Source organism: Periplaneta americana, chromosome 1 (assembly GCF_040183065.1).
Source record: "Periplaneta americana isolate PAMFEO1 chromosome 1, P.americana_PAMFEO1_priV1, whole genome shotgun sequence".
NCBI classification, from domain to species: domain Eukaryota; kingdom Metazoa; phylum Arthropoda; class Insecta; order Blattodea; family Blattidae; genus Periplaneta; species Periplaneta americana.
Genome location: NC_091117.1, coordinates 197,881,258 through 197,887,380, shown reverse-complemented (window position 1 = coordinate 197,887,380; position 6,123 = coordinate 197,881,258).

Here is a 6,123-nt window from a genome sequence, read left to right as displayed (position 1 = left end):
CATAACGGCTCGGTTAGAAAAGCCAACGTACTATGGAAGGAACGATCATGATTTTAAAATCAAATGTAGGAAACAGAAAACGGATGTAGGTAAATTCTCATTTTAAATAGAACTATAAATTATTGGAATGACCTACCTGCAGCGATCTTTGAGGGCTGTCCTTCCTTAAGGAGATTCAAGAATAACTTAAAAACTTGTGTATAAAGTATAAATTAAAATTAAGATGACATTTAATATTTAATTTTTTAAGGTGACATGTATTTATTTAGCCTGACGAGTTACTCCCTTGGTTTGAATGGTAAATTATTTAAAAATAGCGTGTAAGGGGGTCTTAGACTAGAAATGTTTAAACAAATAGTAGAGGTTTTTTCAGTCAAATCACTTATCATTAGTACACATGTTGAACCTTTACGTTATTACACGAAGTGGTATTTACAAGTTTTGACGAACGTTTTCACCATTAACTATGGCATCTTCAGGTCCCAATAAAAGAAAATATAAAAAGCAAATAATGAACACTTAAAGTTCAGATAAACACAATTGTTAAAAAGTTAAAAATTTTAAACAAGTCTGGTAGGCAATCTGAGCATATGCCATTAAAATTACATGTGGTATAAAATATACATCATGAAAACATGGAATGGGCAAAAGTCACTGTACTAACTGATACGTGTACAAAAATTAGGATGAATGCATACCATTCTTGAAATACATGTAGGTGCAGTTCACAAAATGATGAAAACAGGCTACAGTATGTAGGTCGCCCGTGCTGCTGTTTATGGGCGTTTGAAATTATAACCAAAATGGTTGACGAGAGGCTGTCGTGAGTCCACTGGTGCAGCATTGGGACCTGAAGATGCCATAGTTAATGGTGAAAACGTTTGTCAAAACTTGTAAATACCACTTTATATAATAAAATAAAGGTTCAACATGTGTACTAATGATAAGTGATTTGACTGAAAAAACCTATACTATTTGTTTGATACTACACTTATCGGACCCAACATGCCTTTAAAATAGGAATGTTTAGCTTAAATGTAGTTCTGTTTATAAGTATGCATAAGGATGTAAGTATTTGTCTTATTTGAGCTGTTGTATCAGTGAAGCGTGGTGAGTCAGTGAAGTTATGGTTTTCATATAATAACATAAATACCACTTCATATAATAACATAAAGGTTCAACATGTGTACTAATGATAAGTGATTTGACTGAAAAAACCTATACTATTTGTTTGATACTACAATTATCGGACCCAACATGCCTTTAAAATAGAAATGTTTAGCTTAAATGTAGTTCTGTTTATAAGTATGCATACGGGTGTAAGTATTTGTCTTATTTGAACTGTTGTATCAGTGAAGCGAGGTGAGTAAGTGAAGTTATGGTTTTTACAGTGCAGTGAATAGTTCCGATCAGTGATAATTTATAGTGTCAATGAAATGTGTCCTAAAGTGTCAGTGAAATGCGTTATAGTGCCAGTGCAGTGAGTGAGATGGGAGTAAAGTGAAAGACTATTATCAGTACCAATATGAAACTTATGTAGGGCCTATACATATTGTAGGTTGTATTGTAAAATTAGGTTTATTTATTAATTAGGTTATTTTATGTATTATTATTAATTGCAATTATTGTGTTAAAATGTATTGTGTATTCTTATTGACTTGTGTATATAATTGTATTGTGTATTGTATAGTTTGTATTTTGTATTGTTTATATTATGTATACCACTACCACCGGGTGGTTGCCCACTTGCAGTGTAAATAAATACAGAGACATCACTTTATTTTTACCAACATTTTTAACATTAACCTGGCATACTCGGAAACACTGTTGCCCCCTTCCATTACAGGAGTTTGATGTTACTAGTGCAATATGTAAACAAATCATTTTACTAGGTATAGGAGGAGAGAAAAGTAGTGTATCCATTTATGTTACAGGGAAATACGATATTACGATTTTCAGTTTGATCATCACTTTTACGGAATTTATCAAAATACAGTAGAATAGTAACATTTTTTTTTTCAGAATCTCAACTTTTCAGGCGGTTATGTTCGTTATGTAGTGTCTACTTTATTTAGCATATTAATTATTGGTGTTAACATACAATATAGAGAGTACATTTAAATTGAGGGGGTCATAAGTAAAGGGCTGTCAGTGCACTTAAGTTCCATTTGAGAAAATGGGGTTTACATATTTAAGCTTTCGTAAAACCGGTGAAATTTTTATTTAAATTTTAATGTGTGATGCGATTAAAATATCCCTTTGCCACTAAAATTTTAGATACTTTAGCTTACACTGGATGCACTTAACTCATTTTAATCCACATCTGTGGAGTAACGATCAGCGCGTCTGGCCGCGAAACCAGGTGTCCCGGGTTCGATTCCCGGTCGTGGGCAAGTTACCTGGTTGAGGTTTTTTCCGGGGTTTTCCCTCAACCCAATATGAGCAAATAATGGGTAATTTTCGGTGCTGGACCCTGACTCATTTCACCGGCATTATCACCATCTCATTCAGACGCTAAATAACCTGAGATGTTGATACAGCGTCGTAAAATAACCTACTAAAAAAAACTCGTTACAAATGTCACTAGCATTCCTTTGCTTCTAGCCACCTCAATTCAAAAAAAGCTAATCTAAATTTTTAAACAAGTTGCTGAAAATGGTTGCCGTTCATTACAATGCAGGCTTCAATTCTTTACGCATATTATTAAAAACATTTTGAAGCATATTCTCTGAAATTTAATTTACCGTTCCTTCAATATAATTTTTAGTACGATGTTATTAATATAGGTTCTTTCTTCTATAGAAAACGCAACCATATTTATGAAACACACTATACACTGCAGTGTTTACTTCACTGCTTGAAGACTTCGAACGCAACAGCGGCCGTAAGTTTGTGTGTCTGACGGGAGCAAGGACATTAGTGAATGAGTGGGAGTGAAGTACATTCAGAAATGCAGGTACAATAAAAATGCAAGTAAAAATAAAATGATGTCCCTGTACATGCATACAACATTTCATTAAGAGTAGCGCCTGTGAAACGGTATCATTTTAATTTAAAAGTTCACAGCAAAGACTATGTTTATTCTTTTGTAATACAACACAGCGCTATTCTTCAAATTCTTTTATGTGTATACTATGGTTGTTGACCTTGATGCTGAAGTAATCTGTTTAGTTCTTACAGCGCCGCGCGCCAATATTTTTGTCGTCATTTCGCTCATTGCACAAACTCCGAACTCACTTAACTTCAAAGATCAGTGACTAAGATTCCTGTCTCTAGACATAACTATCTTAGTGTCAGAAGTAATACGTAAGAAATTTGGTTTTGCAGTAGTGGGGAGCCATAACGAGTAACCCACCAAAGCGTACGTTGAAGACATTCATGAAGACGTACTCTATCCTATCGAATAAGCATGCTTTGATGAGTATATTTAATTACATTGACGCCTTACTCGCAATATCACCTGTATTCGCATATATGCTTCTTAAAATTATTTTACGCTCTGCGTTTCAAGTAGCGTGGATCCTGCTGCGTCACTCCCACCAAAACTATTAACTTTGATCTTCCATAAATGAAATGAAAGTCAGCAAGTTGCAAGGAATTTTGCAGGGTTTAATAAGTCAAATTATCATTTACGACGCCAACTATCTTATACTATGTTTATGAGAAATTACCAAGGTCTGCAGGAACAAGTCGTCTACAACCAAACATAACAAAGATAGCCTTGATTTCGATTGTAGCTGGTTACACTAGTATATCAAGACATATAACTAGAGCCCGGATGTTTAGGCATTTGTAACAGTTAAAATAGGCAAGCAAAAAAGGCGATAAAAACGTAAAAAAAGGCACAATTATCTTTGAAAAAGGCATTATAAATTTTAAAAAGGCATATATTTTAGCAATAAATTTAAATTATACCAACATAACTCACATATTTACTTCATAGGTGACACATGTTGACTTATAAAATACTTTTTTGTCATTAACTGTCTTTTCACAAACCTTACATAACAAAACTGTTCCATCGGTTGAAAACACATGGGCACCAAATTCACTAACGTAAGCATGAACTTTACTTTTCAATGGTTTACTAAATTTAGGAAATTGTGTTAGAACAAAGTACTGATACTTGACCATTTTTTAACTCAATTTATTTTTTATCAGACAATCTATCAAAGTTACAGAAGTGCTCCTGCACCGTATTGTAGATACAATAAGCATAAATACACACAAAATATTTCATTACACAATGATGGATAATTTTTTTGTTATGTGGGAAATGCTTCATCACTGCACAGTAAAATTAATTTAAAAAAATGTAAATATTCTTTTTTTAAATCGTAAAAGTATTTTTTTCATATAGCAGAAGGACAGTGTTTTACACATACCAATTTTCATTATTGTACAAGCTACAGTAATGGAGAAAAAAATATTGAATATTTCTACAATTTTACTGCTGTAAGCTGTACCTACAGGGAAGAAGTTGAGCTAGCGCTTAAGGAAATGAAGAATGGGAAAGCAAGAGGAGTTGATGGAATCCCCATTGAATTAGTGGAATGCTTGATTTTACCATAATTTTGTAATGTTGATGAAGGGTGTTTGATTTGAACAAGGACTGTAACAAGTTTTGCAACATATTTAGACCAGGATAAACAACACTTTTCCTTAAGTTACTCAGGTTTACTTTCTTCATCCACATTTTATTCTGTATGGTACTACAAATAGTCGCCCTCAATGATATGAAGCGTACTTGAAACCCTAGTTTTTAAGAGATTCCTAATCATATTACTTCGGCTTCACCATGTCTCATGCCATCACTATGCACAGAAACATAAATTTAATGGACGGTCATTTCGTCTTTGCAGTCGGTGCCAGACTGTACCTCGACATCAACCATCCATTGTGTATGCAATTTCCTAATAATGTACTTGAACGGCTTATTCTCTGACACATCGGAAGGCTATAATACTGATGTTACTCCACTAGGATAACTGCCAAATTATCATCTCTGTGAGGATTCGCTTCGTGTCATTTCATAAATGCCCACGAAAGCTCTCCCACGCAAGCAGATATGGCATCTGTAGCACCTCACCAGGTTGCATATTCAACACTGTGTTCAAATAATTCCGTTTCCTGAACAAGGATTTGAATTCTTTTAGCTAATTTACATTGTTTTATGGCGTGAAATTTCTCTTGAAATTAACATAGGACAATAACTTCATCATCAGATATAATTGTAAACATTACATTGTACAAACTCTTGGTATTCTTCGGTATAATGATGCCCACCTTCGCAGTGATATTCCTATTCTATTCTTGAAGCGACATACTCAGCATCTGCTCGCTTTGAATCGTGTGGAACTGATGGTTCTTCTTAGATGCAAATTCTTGTGCCTTGAAACGTAACATTTCATTTTCATTTTGCAGGTATTGACCGATAAGCAGAAATACAATGGGTATGGAATGAATGAGACCGTCAATTGCTTATCATATAATGTAGTGTTACTGTTGTGCCCAAGGATTATGATAAGCAATCATAACTTTGTTATGACCATAAGCAATATAATTTCACTTTATTTTAAAGTAATGAAATCGTACTTATTAAAAGATTCAAACATGCCTTTACAATGCGAGAGCTCGCTTCCTGTTTCGACAGATTACAGAGCACAGTTTAGCTAACTCATCAAAGTCATAGTCCAGTCCTTGAACCAGGTAGAAATGCGTACGCTTGCATTTTACTCGTAGCACGAAGTCAGTCTTAGTAACAGCTGACATATAACGTGCAGCGTCTCTCGCGACACATCAATTTCTATTGGTTACTGGTATATCTAAGACAAAGGTTCAATCGCGAGAGTTCCTTAAATCTGTATTGTTCTAAATGACGACCGGAAACGCCGATTTGAAAGAATGGTTAAGAATCAGAAGCGTGGTGTTTAGTGAATGCAATACCGTCTTTTTAGAAGATTCGCAGGCAAAATAGCGTCACTCTGTTAAGTCACAAAGGACGCGGTTCGAGAATTTATAAACAGACACGAAACGTCCAAAACGCGGTCATTAGTTATTGGTCAAGATAGCGGTCATGGAGTAGCGCTCGAAACTTCCCGACGTCCAGGAAGAAATCCAGAA